The sequence below is a fragment of the Salvia hispanica genome, chromosome 6, assembly GCF_029641045.1.
Source record: "Salvia hispanica isolate PSC_SH4W2 chromosome 6, Shi_PSC_v1, whole genome shotgun sequence".
Lineage (NCBI taxonomy): Eukaryota > Viridiplantae > Streptophyta > Magnoliopsida > Lamiales > Lamiaceae > Salvia > Salvia hispanica.
Window position 1 is genome coordinate 8,013,703 of NC_142697.1, and position 14,617 is coordinate 8,028,319.

A 14,617-nucleotide genomic window follows, 5' to 3' on the forward strand; every position below is an offset into this window, starting at 1 on the left:
ATGTCTGTTGCATTCAGAGATGACTTCCCAACGCAACATTTTATAGCTGATTAGTGCCAAAGCTGCTTGCTGCCCTAACGTCGTTGTTCAAACGTTAGGTGAAACAATTAATTCTTCAAACATAAGCCTTCTTAGCCTAATCTGAGCTTTTTTAATTGTTACATAAAGTGCACAAGTCTTATTTTTATTGCTTTTTGCATCTAGTTTGTCGCGTAGTTTATTTATTAATCTCTACTTTTTGGTACTATATTCTTATGATATGGATTAATTAAGAGTGTTCCAACATTCATTATATCACTTTTTATATGCCAATTTGGGCACTGAGATCATTTCAGTTGCTTATTTGACGCAAATAAGAGAAAGGAATGGCTGCTTTGTGTTTAGTTTTGTTGGAAAAGAATGTTAAATACTAAAGAGAGGCAATTAATTAAAATAATTATTGTTAAACCATATTAATGTAAATCATAAAGGATTAGTTAAGTATCGTGTCTATGTAGAGATTGAGTTGGTCAATTTTTGTGATGATTATTAATCTTTAACAACCAATTGGTAGTGGAAATATTAATTTTATCAAACAAATATTAGGTGTATCTAAAACAAGTTAAAAATTATTAGCCAACTTATAGACGAAATGAAATGAATTAGGGAACATTGGTGGATCGACAGGTAAAAGTTGTGTTTGAATGGATGAAATTAATTACCCATAGTTATTGTTGGAGTACTAATCCAGGAATCATGACTGATTTGAGTAATTTGCCTGTTAAATTTTGGATTTTCAAAATATGACCAAATTATCAACATAATCGAGTAAAGGTATATGAGATCTGAAATTATTTTGACATATATATCCAATAGTATATGAATATGGTTATCTTTTTTCATTCCAGTTTTCGGTGAAAAAGACAAGCTTAACATGAGGCCATGAACTAAATAAGTTGAAGTACAATAAATTACACTCCTCAGAAAGCAACGGTCATTTTTCAACATGTATACGTAATAATTCATGGTTTTCCATTGTCCGCTCCATCCCATATAAATAGGTTAATTAGAGATGATACGAGTTTTAATGCATAATTGGTAGTCAATGAGAATGAGAAAAAAATACTCTATCCATCCCATAAACTTTGTCACACTTTGACCGAACACTGGTTTTAAGAAATGTAATGAAAAGTGAATTGAAAAATTGGTGGAATGTGGATCCTACTTTTATATACCAATTTTATACTCCCTCTGTCCCATAGTAAATGTCACACTTGGGAGATGGCATAAGATTAGATGTTATTTTGTGTGTTAAGTGGTGAGAGAAAATATAATTTTATAATTGATGTGAGAAGGAACCTTTTCTAAAAGAGGAAACGTGACATCTTTTGTGGGACAAACTAAAAAAGAAAGTGTAGCATCTACTATTGGACGGAGGGAGTAATAAAATATGAGTGGAGAAGAGTTAGTGGAATATGGGGTCTACTACCAAAGATGATAAAAAGTGAAATGTGACAAAGTTTGTAGGACGTACGGAACGGAAAAATGTGACAAACTTTCAGGAATAGACGAAGTAGTTAAAATAATGTAGTGGATGGTGAAACCCATAAAAACAAAATCAAAATAAAAGATAAAAAAATATTATAAATGGATATGGATTATTTGTACGGGGTCAAAAAAAAAATGGATATTCGGCATATTCTATTTGATGGAAGGCGTATAATATTTCACAATTCACATATCTCATCATTAATTTCATCATCGTGTTTTACGAGCAACATTACAATTATATACTATTAGTTTTGTATATTTTCTCTATTTGTTTGTCTTTTAGATTTTGATTTCCTACCTTCTTAGCAACAATCCAATTTGAACTCTTCTTAGTCTTTTGATAATTTGGTGTTTCTATTAGAAGACCTCAATGCATCTCTTTCTATTAACAACACGTGTTCCTTTAAACTAAAATGACATATACGATCTGTTTTATTTTTATTTTTATTTTTATGGGGAGGAGGGAGTATATAAAAACATGATCCACATTTTGTTAATTTTTTAATTCATTTTTCATTAGATTTGTTAAAATTCGGATTGAGTCAAACAAACTCAATTAATCATGGACAGAGGGAGTATTGGGCATGATAATACACTCAATTACCACAGAACGGAGGGAGTACTCCCTCCAAAGAATATATATTTTTGGGTTTAGCACGAGTTTTAATGTAAAATTAGTAAAATAATTAAAGTATTGTTAGTGGAGAATGAGTTTCACCTCATTAAAAAAGGACTTTTTAAAATTAGAAAGTGTATATGTTTATGGGACTGAGTAAAAAAGGAAAGAGTACATATTTTTATAGGACGAAATGAGTAATAAAATAAAATAAAAGACAAAAGTTTTAATATCTTAATAATCTCCTCATACACCAATATATTGTTGGCATGTAATTATTCTTTAAAAATTTGAAAATAAAAGAGTAAAACATAAAGCCATTCAGTGTATTAAATTCCCAATTCCCAATTCCCATTCAAAACGTGAAGAATTTCACGCCTGAACCCTAATTCTCCAAGTACAACCAAAAAGGATCTCCAAGTTTAAACTTTTCCAATTCCCACATTCATTATTCTCGAACGTCTTTTGTCTGGATAAGTTTAGCTCCAGTGAATTTATGTTCACTATTTATATGGAATATTTATATTTGATTTGCCGGCTCATTTAAAAGTCATTTAAAACCTATTGTTATAAGAGTAGTGATTTAGAGACATAATGTCTCCAAGCCATAATAACATTGTGACTAATTTACCCTAACATTAAAGTATTAAATAGATATAATTAAGGAAAATTTAACCAAATTAATTATTCTTATCTAAATGCATATATGTTAATTGGAGATAAACTTAATCATGCAACTAGAGTAATGAATTTAAAATTTTTTCAATCAAAACCATTCTTGTCGTGTAAATTTTTAAAACAAATAATTAAAAAATCAATAATTTAGATTACCAGTATTAATTAACACACTACATAACTAAATTATTATATTTAATTGTAAAATAATTTGATTACTTAAATAGCATTATATGCTTTTTCAAATAGATTTTACGTTGTGCTATTCTTTCATAACTTATTTTTTTCCTTAAATTTTCTGAAACATTTTGTCAATTTAGTAACAATGAAATCATTTATTTAATAGTATATGAAAAAATATGTAAAAATTAAACATTTATCTTATTCAGATTGGTTTATATAATAAAATAATATAATATTTTTTTCATTATCTTTTCAATTTTTTTGTTATTTTTCTTTGCTTTTAACTAAATTTAATATTTTTTATTTAATTAAGCTAGGGCGTCTAATATTTTAATATAACTATATAGTTTTAAAATATTAAATAGATGAGTTAAGAAAATACAATTAATTTTTGTTCAGATTCAAATCTATCATTTTAAATGTTAAAAATCAAAGAAATTATTAATTTAATACAAAAATAATTGGATGAATCTACTTTTCTCATTTTAGATTATTTTAATATACCACATGTCAACTACTACTAATTGATTAATAATTAAAAGTAATAAGAATCATAAACTCTGCTAATATTATAAGATAGTGCGGAGTATTATTTGTTTAGAGTTAGGAATTCTAATATTTGCATAAAAAAGAGAGAGGGAATATTAAATATGTAGCTTTAAAATGTTAAATATATAAGTTAAGAACATGTGTTTATATTTTTAATCGAATTGTAATATTTTTTTAAAATAATAAAATTTTGGAATGTAAAAAATTAATACTATCAAACTTATGAAAATTTTAAAATCAAAACCACATACTCAATTAGTATTAACACGTTATAGATGAAATTTTACTTTGTTTCATGATATAGTGAATTTAGTTAAAAACTTTAATATTTTATTAAAAAAAAAGAGAAAATATGAACTATAACATTAAAATATTAAAGAATTGTGCAACGAGCTATAAAAAAGAAAATATTATTTATATATATTTAAATATTAAATATAGTTGAGTTAAGAACATACATATAATTTTTTTAATTGAGATTATGCGTACGTTCCAAAAATTAAGAATTAAGAAACTGAAATTTTGGATAAAAAATTAAAATTAAAATTATGAATTTCTTAAAATCAGAACTGTAAACTTAATGAATACTATATCCTATATTAAATTTTAATTTATAGCATGCTACAGTTATTTGAGCTAAGATAATGGTTCATACAGACATATTTTAAATATTAATTACATATTTTAAAAATATTAATTAGATGAGCTATGACTTATTAGTATGAGATTATTTATTGATCACTGTTAAACATAATCTTTCAAAAATTATAAATTAAAGAAATTATAATTTTGTAAAATAAAGAATTAAACTTAAAATCATAAACACTAGACTCAATTAGCATTCGTACACCATGTATCAAATTTAATTTATTGCATGTTATAGTTAAATATTTTAATATATTTAAAATATAAAATAAATGATATAAGAACATATGATTTTATCGAGGTTCAACTGTAATGGTCCAAGATTTAAGAATTTAAAAAAATCAAAATAAAAAAATAAAAAATTAGAACTAGAGAATTCTTAAAATCAAAACCATATACTCACTTAATTAGTAGTATTAATATATAATATAGTATTATCAAATTTTAATGTGTTGGGTGTTATATTAAAGTGAGCTAAAAACTTTATTATTTTTTAAAGATTATTGTGAATAAAAAGTGATTAAAAAAATAAGTTTATCAATATTGAAGATTATAGTATTATAATTACAAAGTAATTATTTTTTGTCACATGTTATAGTAACTCTAAGTATTTACAGTTCAAAAATATTAGATAACTAATTATTTATATTTTATAGCGCTAATTATTTGTTCAAAATTATTTAAATTCACATTTATAAAGACTAATTCATTAAGAAGTCTGAAATTATTTGTTTGCTGATAAATCTTATTTTATTTGTAGACAAAATGTATACTAAATATATAAAGCTAATAAAATTAATATTTAAAATTTTAAAGAAATATCATTAAGTAAATGCATTAAAATGGGCATATATAAAAAAAGTTATCCAATCATGTTTTAAAAGATTAGATGATTGCAGCATGTTATTAAATGCATGCATCATCTATGCATAATCAAAATTTTATATCCTTAAATAGGTGTATTTAGTAAACAAATTAATGTAGGGGTAATAAAGTACATATATAAAATATAAATTTAATTAAAAATATAATATAATATATACTTACCATTTTAAGCATTATGGCTTGGAGACATTATGTCTCCAAAACATTTTCCTTGTTATAATAGGGGTGGATGGATACAATATATATTTTACCGAAATAACCATACCGTATTCCTTACCGTAAATTCGGTATGCGAAAAAATCATATCTTTACCTTATAAAAATTTTCAGTATACCTTATTTTTGGTATGACGAATTTCCATACTGATACTGTACCTCATTTTCAGTATACTGTACTTTTCCGGTATACCTGATTTTCAACATCAATGAAAATAAAATATTTGGATTTATAGAATATTATTTACTCCCTCCGTCCCAAGATATTAGACCTCTTTCTTTTGGGCACAGTAATTTATGAAATAGTTGTTTAGTGGTGTAAGTGGAGTTGGTAGTATAGTAAATTTTTACTATAAATAGAAATGGTTCAAGTGTATTGGGACACCCCAAAGTGGAATAGGAGTCTAGTTGGGACGGAGGGAGTATATTTTGTAATTTAAAATTTATACTCCCTTCGTCCACAAAAAATAAGGCAACTGGTGTATGACACGAGTTTTAATGTAGAATTGGTAAACTAAGAGAGAAGGTAAAAAAGTAAGAGAGAAGGAGAAAAAATAGTAAGAGATAAGTAGTGTTAGTGTAACAGATAAATTTTAATTCTAATGGCATAAGTGGTAAATAAAATGATGTGTAGGGTTATTATTTTGTTGAAAACTTTCCATAAATGAATGTGCTCTATATTTTGTGGACGGCCAAAAATGGTAAATGTGTCCTATTTTTTATGGACGGAGGGAGTGTTAATATTATTATTCATAATTAAATTTATATTTCACAGTAGATTTTATAATTTAAAAATATATCTGTCCCACAATAACAGTAAAACTTTGTCATTTGGTCTGTCCCACAATAAGAGTCACATTTCATTACAATAAATGATATGTAGGCTTCACATTCCACTAACTCATTCACTCACATTTTATTATAAAATCTATATAAAAAAGTGAGTCTCATATTCTACTAACTTTTCCAACCTACTACACTATTCTTTACATTTCTTAAAACTTGTGTCCACAATAAGAGTGCCTCCTATTATGAGACGGAGGGAGTAAATTTATGTGTAATTATATTAATATTTTATAGTATATATCTTAATTCATGTTATATATCGAATTTCAATATGTCGCGGTATACATACCGTTACCTTACCGAAATCTTTCACTAAGGTATCATACCGTACCGAAAATCACGGCATACCAAAAAATTAAAATTTTTGGTATTTTTTTGATACGATAAGACCAATATTTTGGTAATTTTTCCCCTGTATGGAGTATTTTTTCTTCCTTCTATTTTCTAAGTTGAATGCATATAAAGAAAAGAATATATTAATGGATCGAAATATATGTAATAATATTAGTTCGCTGCTGTTCGAGAAGAAACAGAGGAAGTTCGAGGAACAGAGCATAAAATCGGTGAAAAATGCAAAATGAAGTGAAATCGATCAAAACCGTGAAATCAATCAAAATGGAGCAGAACTAAATTGTATACCTATCTGCGTGGGTAAATTGAATGGCAAGGGAGAAATGCTGAAAGCTCAATTATATCTATGCGTTGGCAATTGAACTTTAAACTTTTTTAAGATTGAATAAATAGTTGTACCTGCCATGGTTGAAAGAAATATCTAAATTCCATATGCTGTATTAAGCGTCCCACTCTGATGCACCTATTTATCTAGTGCTTATTTTTTTTTATTTAATAAAGAGGAAATATATTTTTTGGTCCACGAACTTGGTCAAACTCTCATTTTAAGTTCGTGAATTTTGAAAATATCATTTGAGATCCATCAACTATGAGTTAATATCAATTGAAGTACTTTATTACTATTTCCAAGTTTTCCTGACGAAAATACCTTCAATAACTTGAAGGATATATATTTTTAGAGTAAAGGACAAAATTGGTCCTGAACATATGATCATTTTACGTTTTTGGTCTTAAACATTATATTTTGGATTTTTTGGTCCTGGACATAGGGAAATTTGATCATTTTGGTCCTCCGTCAATATTTCCGTTAAAAACTAACGGTCAACGGGTTTAATCCAGATTTTGACCAAATTAGACTTTTAATTCTGAATTATTACTCCCTAATTAATTCCTTAATTATTTTAATAAATATTTATTTAAAATCAGAAATAAATAATATTAAAAAAAATAGAATTGCTCTTTCTTCTCCGTCCACTGCGACTCCTCCTTCTCCCCCCAAAACCCTTCCTCACCCTCGACACCTTACAAATCGGAGAGGAACTGCTACAACCCCTCCGGACCTCAGGCACACGCCTGTCTCCGCCGGTCCCCGTCTTCTCACCGCGTGAGCCACCATCCGCGGTTGTAGGGAGCTCGACAGACAATACCGCTGCTATCGCCTTTGACAGCAGTCTCTGCCGCTGCCACTGCTGTCTCCATTACGAACAGCGGTTGCTGTCTCCACCGCGAGCAGCCGCTGGTGCTGCTTTCCGGTCCAGTTCGGGCAGCCGCTGCCCGATGCTCGGCAGTCTCATTTTCGTTTCCCCCATTCCCCGAAGTTATTTCTTTTAAAACCTTGTCCCATTTAGTTCTATTTTTCCAATTGGATTATTCAACTATTGGCGGCAACTCTGTTCTTGAGATGGATTGTGGAGTCGGAGATGAGAGAGGTTTGTAAGGTGTCGAGGGTGAGGAAGGGTTTTGGGATAGAAGGAGGGGTCGCATAACTCTGTTCTTGAGATGGATTGTGGACGGAGAAGAAGAGCAATTCCATTTCTTTTTATTTTTTCATATTTTCTGAAATTTAAATGAATATTTATTAAAATACAGTAATTAGGTTTAAATAAATATTTATTAAAATAATTAGAGATTTAATTAAGGATAAAAAATCAGAATTAAAAGTCTAATTTGATCAAAATTGGGATTACACCCGTTGACCGTTAGTTTTTAACGGAAAAGTTAGTCCAGGACCAAAATCGTAAAATATCTATATGTTCAGGACCAAAAAATCCAAAAGATAAAGTTTAGGACCAAAATCGTAAAATGGTCATATGTTCAGGACCAATTTTGGCCTTTACTCATATTTTTAATATGGTCATATTTTTTTATAAATATTTTTACTATATATTTTTGATAAATTTTTTAAACCTAATTTGACCTTCAATATTCTCACTTAATTTTGTGACACGTAAGAAAAGTTTATTTTCAACCTTTTATAGTTAAAGAATTTTAAAATATTTTTAAGATATATATACTCGTAAAAATGAATGTCATAGTCAATAGATGATACTTGAATATTGATATTATTTAATTTAATATACCGGTATTCAAGTATCATCAAATTATAAATAGAAATTAGGAAAAATATATAGTAAAGATATTTATTGTAACACCCGCTTTTAATATTACCTTTTTACGTTAAGATTTTTGTTTTGAGAAGTGCGAGTGATAGACCTTGAGTAACTACCGTCTTTGTTTTGATTGGTTGCGATTGGAAATAGTGAGTGATTAAATGGTTGTTGGTTAATCGTGTGGCGAAAGTAGTCGACGAGAATGACGTGTGATTCATCGATGGAAAATTTGGGCGATCGTTTTCAAGTACTTGGAATAACGCCAAAGTACTAAAATAAAACACCACAATTTAATCAATGTTCTAAAATTAAATATTTGGGCCTATCACTTTTATCTATCTTGTCCTAGCCCATATATCTTATTTCAATTTCAATTGGGCTACTTTCATTTAATTCCAATCCATATTTAAAAATCTGTAGTTAAATCCTTAGTCTAACATAAATTCTTCCTTTTCCTAAACCCCTACTACACGTTACTTCACCAATATTACACTCCCTAAAATCTCTCCAACAACCAAATAAATCAATATCTATCAGTTTTTGGTGTATAAATATTCCACATTCACGATTCTTTCACATCCAAGTAAAATCTGTGAGAAACCTACTGCAGTTCTTCTTCTCCATTCCAATAAAGGTATAATTTTTACCTTCAATTCAATGTATACAAATTCTGTAGATATTAAATCCATAGCACCATATTTTCTTGTCACAGTGGAGAGGATTAATCGATTAACCTGTGAATCCAAATTTTCTCAGCAAATCCAATTTGGTCTCTTCATTCCAAAGGTATACTCCCTAATTTTAGAAATCCCCTGCTATCTAACATTCAAACATTCACATTAGAACACGGGTCGAAGCTGGAGTATATTGTTTGAATGTTTCTGCAACTTGTTGAAAGACACTCTGCGCCCAAAGTTTCGATCTTTTACGCGTTTGAAACTGTCTTTGCTTGTCTTCAATTCAATTCCTGGAAATATTTCTGCCTGACCACTAATAAGTGAAATCAAACAAATAGAATTCTTTAACAAAAGATTAAGAATGAAATAAAAGGGAGAGAGAAGTTACTGTTGGGACTAGCAGCGCTAGCGACGGTCGCTGGCAATGGGGAAGAAGAAGAGATGGGAGTTGGGATTTGTTTCTGGTTTGTATTTTGTAGAAGAATGGAACAGAGTGGGAGAGCTGCTGTGTTGAGAAAGAGAAAGAGATGTTAAAGTAGAGTTGAGACTTCATAGAGAGACGTGTAACTTGGGAGTATTTATGTTGAATTATTTTAATTAGTGACTTTATTCATTTAGTGTTGGGAAGGGAGTATTTACGTGTTGATGGATGGGAGTATACTATTTAAATAATTCTCATTTCCTTTTTAAGTATAGACTGTGATGTGAGAGTATATTAGTATATATGTTGCTGATTCCTTTTCCTTATTTTAGTTTTAATGGCTTTTGCACTACTAATTACTGAATATTATTTGAGGGGAGGCCTAATTAGATTAGTGTGTAGTAGTTTTAAGAGGGGTATATACACGGAGGTGATTGGGAGTATTTATGTTCTTTTCGTTTAATTGTTTTGCAATGTATTGGATATGGAGTATATATGTGTAGTGTTGAGGGAGTAATTTATTAGTATTGCTTTGATGTGTTGAAAAATTAAATAATAAAAAAAAGAGCGAGACAAATGCGTTGGTGACGAGTGGGAGTATAGTTTTTGTTGATACTGTTTTGTTTAGTTGATGGGTCTGAGTCTTTATATTTTGAGTTTATTTTAGAACGAGTTTGAGATATGTGGTTTTTCTAAGAAAAGATAAAAGGATAATTTGAGCACACGCATAGGATGAATGCATTTAAATCCGCTTTCAATTATGCAAAGTCTATTTTTTTTGCATATTATGTTATTTCGAAAAAGGGTGAACTTGTGCACGATGTTAGCGGTTAGAGAAGAAAGTTGATTGAGGAGTTAAGCATTTGAGGTGGGCTTTCATTTTAAATAAGGACTATGTCCCAAATATTTTTACTATGTGAAAGGAGGTGAAAAATGTTTGTCTTGCCATGTTTTGTATTTGAATGAACCTATCTGAAGTGGCTATGCCATATATTGTTAACGAATTCGGGTCCCAGTAGGGCCGCAAACCCTGCTCGGACTGGTGTAGACCCAGTAGATCGTGCGCTATCTAATTGGAGTTGGCCGGTCTAGTGACTTGGTTCATGGCCACGTTCCTTGTCATGTAGTTCAAATATGGTGATGGTGGATGTGGATGGAAAATGGTTGCGCATCCGATCTTTGCGGAAAATATGTTTTTAGTGTACTTGGGTTCTTTTAATTAAAACCCCCAAGATCACTCGTTTATGGCTTGACAAACTGTATTTTGGCATGTGTCCACTGAGTGCATCAAGTACTCAGCCTTGCATATTGTTTTTCTTAATGTGCAGATTGAGCGGCGATGGATGTGGAGGATGTTGAGCAGAGTTGTTGGAAAATTATATCTTGTTTGGTTGTTGGATTTGTCGGGTCTTCATACTTGGCATTTTTCCATGTCTTGACGCTTCCGTTAAAATCCTAAATTTCCATGGGAATGTTTTATCATTGGGTCTTATTATTCGAAGTTAGTTTTGTGGAGTCAGTATTCGAGTTTGTTTTAAGTTTCTCAGTTAATCTTTTGTTTTGGTCGTGTATATTTCGTTGTTCCCTTTTTCTTGCCCGCTTCTTTAACCCTCCCCTAGTCGCGATCAACCGTGTTTTCTATCCTTAGAAAATGCGGGCGTGACAAAGTGGTATCAGAGCAACGTTCTTTCCGCTCTGGACCCAAGAGTCTTCTTTCTGTCGTGATCTAGATTCGTTTCCCTTGATCAAAATAAATAAATAAATAAATTTTAGAGGGTCAATGGCTCAACATCCGACCGTCGCGCTCAACCTGAAAAGAGGTAACGAAATTTTTGTAAGGGAAAGTTGAAAATGTTGGTATAGAAAAGGAAGAATTATTTTATTGTGTGGAGAAAAGAACGAGTTATGAGTTTTGAAAGAGTTGCATGGTATTTGATACTTGTTAAAAAGAATGGAAAGGATTTTGAGGTGAATGTTTTGCAATGGTAATGACTAGTTGTTCATGGTGGAACTTGATTGGCGGAAATATTTATGATATGGGAAATTGTTGAAAATTTCAGAAAAATCTTTGAACTTTAAATGAAAGTATGATAGTTCTTTTCTTTCGGGAAAATTGAGATCTTGAAGTGAATGAGAAATATGACGTGGTTATGATTAGTGATATACGTTTATGCATGTTTAATTATTTGGTATGTGAATGATGATTTAAGTGATGGTTTATGGACGTTGAAGTGTGAGGTATTTTGTATTTTATGAAAGTGATGATAGAAGAAAGTATGATGCTATGAACTTTGTATGCAAACGTAGAATGCCCTAAATGTCTGTTAGATCGAACGATATCGAACTTAGTTGTAACAACTGCAATATCACTTTTCCGAGTGATAAGACAAATGGAAATATGTGGTGCTTACTCGAACTTCAGTGGATAATTACAAATTTACTATTGTCTTTCCTGAACGATAAGAATTAGGAGAATGCGAAGAGACATTATGTACGATAATGAGTTCAAGAAGGAAAAAAAAATGAGCAACTTGAAGAGAAGTTTCGAACGAGAAAATATTCGAGACAAGAGGAGATGTTAAATGATGTAATCTTACAACGGGGAGAGATCATACATGCTATCTAACAAGTTAAACCCAATCTTTTGTCAAAAGTGGCGATGCGACGAAAACGACTGTTATAGCATGTTGAGAGCGCAAGTATAATCCACAATTTCTTAGAACAATGTTACCATGTTTCGGCTCGCGAAAGATGAATGAGGGGATGCGACCTTAGTAGTTAGAACGAACTATTTTAATCAACAGTACTTACTTGGATTCTAAGAAGTTCTTTTTCGGGACCTTTCGAATAACCGTGAACCCTTGTCTATTTAACACTTTGTTTGACTCGTAATTGCAAGTAATGCACATTATTTCTTTTCCTCCATTGAGTCATAACTCACTTTCAGTTCTTGGAAATTGGCATTTGGCTTTATAACTTTGGACACCTGGATTGATTGTAGTCTTCTTTGACTCATCATTCATAAGGACAATAGTTTGACTTTGTGAGCCTCCGCCATTGAACTCTATTCCTAAAGTGCTTATAATTATGTCCTTCATTATGGCCACGTCTCCCATACATGTTTTCTATAGGATATTATTCTTCGAACTTTTATTCAGCTTTTCATTTCGTAACCATGTATGTGGCAAGTTCTTTCTGCAAAACGAAGTTACGGCCTACATTTTGTACTTTCCCTTAACAGATTTAACCACTTGATTTTTTTTCAAAAGTCCTCTTGACTATGGCTGCCTTTCACAAACTTATGAACCCATTGGTGTGATATCATTATTCCATATTATGAATTTCATTGAGCCACGATTAGTGTTGCTTCGTGGCAACTGCCTACGTTTGTAAACCCTCATGCAACTGATTGTTTTTAGCCATGACATGTTGGGATCATTATCCATTGATGTATAGACCTTTCAAATTTGGTCGGACAGCTGAATTATCTTGTTAAGTAGCCTATTTTAGGAATTGAGATTTATTTCAATTCCATACTATTTTCATGACCTATCTTATGATCTTTCAAGCTCCGTTGGGATGACTCGAACCAATTGTTGCAAGTTAGTGCTGAGATTCAAAACAAAAGTCGAGCTGAAATTGTAATTCTTGTTTCCTTGAGTGATTTTGGAACTCTTCCAATCTAAAGACATTTTTAGCAGTGTTGTTATAATTTGAAATCGGTTCATATCCAAGTTAAGACTGTTTGATTAAATTTTGAGTTCTTGATACATATTCTTAGTTCTTGATGCAACACTATGAGGAAAGACAAAAGCTTGATTTTTTTTAAGATACACGTAGGAAATAAGTTTTACAGACACACACGCACTGAAATGATACATCAACCAGAAGTGTAGACATGACCAATATAACGAGACAAGGAATATTTCACGTTTACAAACCGCTTGTAACGAGCTGCTAAAAAATTGAATGTAGTGTTATGTACATAGATAATGAGATTTGATAAAAAGATATTGATAAGGCTAATTTCATGCATCGGTTATAGGGTGAAAAACGTTATAATTTGCTGGGTCTAACACGTTTCCTAAGCCAGGTGTGTGAAGAAAAATCGCTAGATCGAGGAAATGCTGAAGGAGATGGTCTAGCTAAGGAAAGGAATGAAGTGAGCAGGATTTAAAAGAAAAGAAGGCGTGACAGAGGAAGTCAATAGCTGAGGGAAACAAAGTCTTATCTATACCTCGCTGGGCCCCACTCCAACGCCTATATATAGAAGAGCATGCAACGCACATAAAAACACTTTTTTTCACTCTCTTCTTAGCTCACACACATTGCACACACTTGGGAATGGGAGATCTGGGGTAGTCGGGTACGAAGGGTTACTTTTCTTTAGAAGTTTCGCAGTTGCAACACCGTCCGAGTGTGGACGAAGATACAACCTCTCTTAATTTCAGTTGTTTTACTTTTTTTTGTGGTCGAACTTCACTTTTGGGAGTCGACTTGGCTGTTGATGATACTTGTTATCTTTTCGCTTTGGTTGATTTGCGTTTAGTTGTTAAATTTCAAGTTGATTTACGTAAATCTCGCTGCTGGAAGTTTATTTTTACAAGTATTATGTCGATCTCTGTTTTATTTTGATATTGTGGTGTTTGATATGGGAATTTGGTGATAGATCTGTGGTTTATTGACTGTTTGGAGGTTGTTGTTCGAATCTGAAGTGATGAAGTGTTTCTGTTGGTTGGAGTTCGTGTTGGACGCTTGGATCCGGAGTGGATTTAGCGTCTGAGGTTGGATCCGAAGTGAGAAAAGGAAGTTGTTAGATGGATTTGAGTTTTCTTCTTGTTTTCTGTTTTGCTTCGTCTAACGTCTGCAGATCTGCTCAGTTCTTCGTTGATTATGCATAAATTTGACTTAGA

At 31.1% G+C, this 14,617-nt stretch overlaps 1 long non-coding RNA gene across 1 annotated transcript; it reads left to right on the top strand.

The window, feature by feature from the left end:
- The first annotated feature begins 9,123 nt into the window (after positions 1–9,123).
- Positions 9,124–11,377, top strand: LOC125203549 (uncharacterized). The gene is made up of 3 exons (XR_007173393.2): positions 9,124–9,240; positions 9,319–9,392; positions 11,033–11,377. It is a non-coding gene; the product is annotated as an uncharacterized LOC125203549 (long non-coding RNA).
- Positions 11,378–14,617: the final 3,240 nt, after the last annotated feature.